Source organism: Nanorana parkeri, unplaced genomic scaffold (assembly GCF_000935625.1).
Source record: "Nanorana parkeri isolate BGI_ZX_2015 unplaced genomic scaffold, ASM93562v1 scaffold1897, whole genome shotgun sequence".
NCBI classification, from domain to species: Eukaryota; Metazoa; Chordata; class Amphibia; order Anura; family Dicroglossidae; genus Nanorana; species Nanorana parkeri.
The window spans coordinates 267,071-270,708 of NW_017308165.1; positions in this window are offsets into that span (position 1 = coordinate 267,071).

Sequence of the window (3,638 nt, forward strand, 5' to 3'; positions counted from 1 at the left end):
AGTCCTTTGTTTTTTTTTTTTTTTTTTGGGGGGGGGGGCCCAACAAAAATTCTTGCACCAGGGCCCTTTGTTCCTTAGGTCCGCCACTGCACAGAAGCATAGCGTTTAAATAGATCTGCTATAAGAACACTGTGTAGCTTCATGAGAAGTCTAGGACCTGATCGTTGCTGGATGTTGGTTGGTGTTTTAAAGTGGCACCTGGGACTCAAGTGGTTAACTTTAAAAAAAAGCCTCTAGCTGAAATATTCATCTTGAATTCACAGTCCCCTGTAGTACCTCTTCTCAGCCACTGGATGTCTTCAGACTTCTGGGTTAAGTGAGAATTATGTGAAATATACTCATCCCCATACTTAGAGCCGACGTGTGACAGTAAATATGCTTTAAAACCAGCCTTGTTCACATTGTGTTCAGTTCTAGTGCTTTCAAAAAAAAGTAAAAGAGCATGCATTTGTTTTTACACTGGAACACCACTGGAACACTTCAATCCACATGAAAAAAGTATTTTATGGAGAAAACAAACGCAACGCATTAAAAATGTATTACAAACTTGCGTAGTGTATTTTTTTTCTTGCAGGCTGGCTTGAAAGTGTGCTGGGAAATTTTTGCTTTTGTACTGTGTAAAACCCTTCCATGTGCACGTTACTTTTAGGCTCGTTTACACCAGGCCGTTTCAATGCGCATTTTTCTAAATTTTTCTATTGTGCTATCAGCCTGTTTTGCTCCATAGACTTCAATGTAAACGTGCCGATCAGCGCGGTTGTGTGCCTTTTTTTTTTTAGCACGTTTTTGCAGCTTAGACTGCTTTTCATTGGACAACTGTAAAACAAGCTGAAATTGTGCTTAAAACGCTGATGCTTATGAACAGAGACGCTTGTAAAACGAGCTGAAACGCTGTCGCCCTGGTGTGAATGGGGCCTAAAAGCCAATTATAATTGATAAGTGCATTTGCCATTTCTTTCACTTGTGGGATCAGTTCACATCGCTCAGTTCTGTTGCATTGCAGTGCGCTGAAGAAAAGGTAGAGCATGCTCTATTTTTTTAGCGCAATGTAATGCAACGTGCCAAAAATGGAAGTGAACTGAAGTAAAAAAAAAAAAATAATAATGCGTAGAAGTTTGTCCACTCAGGACATGTTCATTAAAATAAAGTTTGCAATAAATTTTAAAATTAAAATTGACCTCCATTGACTTATGTTTTAGGTCTGATTTTGGTGTGAACTGGCCCTTTCCAGTGTCTGCTGCACTAATGGCTATCTCTCTTTGTTTGTGTTTCTTTCTCTCTATCTTTTATAGCTTCAGATCTCCTTGAGAACTTCACGTGGATCTCAACCTAGATGAAAGGTGAGCGAGGGCACACTACGCACACTACACATATACACACACTAATCTGTGGGTGCGACATTCCCACGTGGAGATGGATGTTTATTTCATGCTCCCGCTCATCCTATTGATTCCTGTACATATTTTGGAATATGTCAAATAAACATAAAAACAAAAAAAGTCCAGTAGTTGTTTTGTGGTGAAGTCAGTGTTTATTGCTACTACAGTAATCTTACAATTTTATAATTTTTAGTGTTTTACAAATAATCTGCAGAGTAACCCTTACGTACATAGTAATCAGGCTTAACTTAATAGAAACGCTGCTTTAGTCTTGACATCAAGTTTATGGCAGTTCAGATGATTATACGGCACAGTAACATAACATAGTTACATAGTTAGTCAGGTTGAAAAAAGACACAAGTCCATCGACTTCAACCTATAGAGCTATAACAGACGCTAGCCAATCAGCAGGGCCGGTGCAAGGATTTTTGCCAACTCAGGCGAAGGTGCATTTTGCCGCCCCCCACCCCCCACCCCATATATTGTATTGTGTATTGTCAATACACAATACAATGCACAATACAAAATAATACAATACAATGCAGCATACCACGTGCACATTACATTACATTACATCTTTGTTACATTACATACCGCCCCCACTTCAGCCAGCTCCCGATCCCGATTCCCGATACGAGTCCGATGTGTCTGGTCTGGGGTGGGTCACCATGACCAGAGCCACCCCTGTCCGCATGTCCCTGCACATTCAGGGGCCACTAGCAGCTGGGGACAGATGACTGGTCCTGGATGCAATCTGTCTGCGTTCGGGGTCAGAGAATGACCCAGCCTGGAGGTCAGCTACAAAAACACTCTGTGAAGCTCATGGACAAAACACGGACCAAAAGTCATCAACAACCAATCCAGTTTAAAAAAAAAACCTGAGTGGTTGCTCTGGGTAACTGCTCTACTACTCCCCTAACACAGCAGCAGGTCGTTACCATGGTAACTAGAGGTGCCTAGGTCCCGGCTCGGTGATCCCCCTCATTCAGTAAGTTGACGTACTGCAGGCTCTCTTCCCATCGCTAGACGAGAAGCGCGCACCCGCCTCTGATTGGTCCTGACGTCATCAGCCACGGCCTGCACTACGAGTCGCATCTTAGCGACGCCGTACGTTGAGAAGCATGTCGGAGAGGAAGCGGAGGGCAAGGAGAAGCCGCAGTACGTAGCCAGGGACAGTGAGACTCTCACTGAGACCGACGTGAGACGGCACAGATCAGCGCCGCTGAGGCCGGCGGGGACTCATCCTTCAAATGCCGCCCGCCCCCAGCGGCAGCCCACTCACTGGTCTCGATCGGGCGACTGTCACTGCCAATGTTCCGCCCTGCTCCCTGGCGCCGTAAGGCAAGTGCCCATGTTGCCTTGCGCTAGCGCCGGCCCTGCCAATGAAGATGTCTGGGCAAAGATGTTGGCGCCGTCAAGGGAGCTCACAGATGTTGCATCGCTGGAGGGAGGGTGAGTATAGCGGACTTTCTGCAGTAATACCAATACCTAATGCTTGCCAGTTGTACAGCGGTGCTAATGTACCGTATATACTCGAGTATAAGCCGAGTTTTTCAGCCCATTTTTTGTGCTGAAAAATGCCCCCCTCGGCGTATACTCGAGTCAGCAATTCACGTAGATGCTTTGAGAGGGCTCTGGGGTTTGCTGGTGTGACAAATGTTTAACAAGTGTGAGCTGTTGTTGCTAGATACTACTTTTAGTACAGTTGTCTTTTAAGTAACTTTCTTATTCCCGAGTGCACCCTGCCTAGTAAAGTACTTATGGTACGGTTCCTATTTCTAGTGCATGAATGCATAGTGCCCCCATTCTTTCCTATGCACAAACCATACTCATGGTGGCCTCAATCTGTCCAGTTGAGTACAGCACATTCATAGGAATAAATGGTGAATAGATAGCTGAACACTATGTCTGTCAGCAAAACATCAATATTTTTCTTTAGATTTAATAACTTAAAGCAGAACTAAATCCTCCTGGTGCCATCTTCATGTCTCTTTAGATCTGCAGTTGCAAAGGTGCTGCACAGTTATAACAGCAAATATTTGAGGTCTTGAAAGTTCAGTTGAGAGCTAACATAAGCACACTGGCAACTGTGCAGTTATCACCAGAGGTATGCTTTGAATGTAACTGTTTGGGGAAAGATTTTGTTTAGTGGGGTAAGCTCTACTATAAAAAGTTCCAGGAAAAGGAAAAACATACTCTTTTTACATACTAGGATACTAGTAAAAATAGGATTTTTGTACTCACCGTAAAATCCTTTTC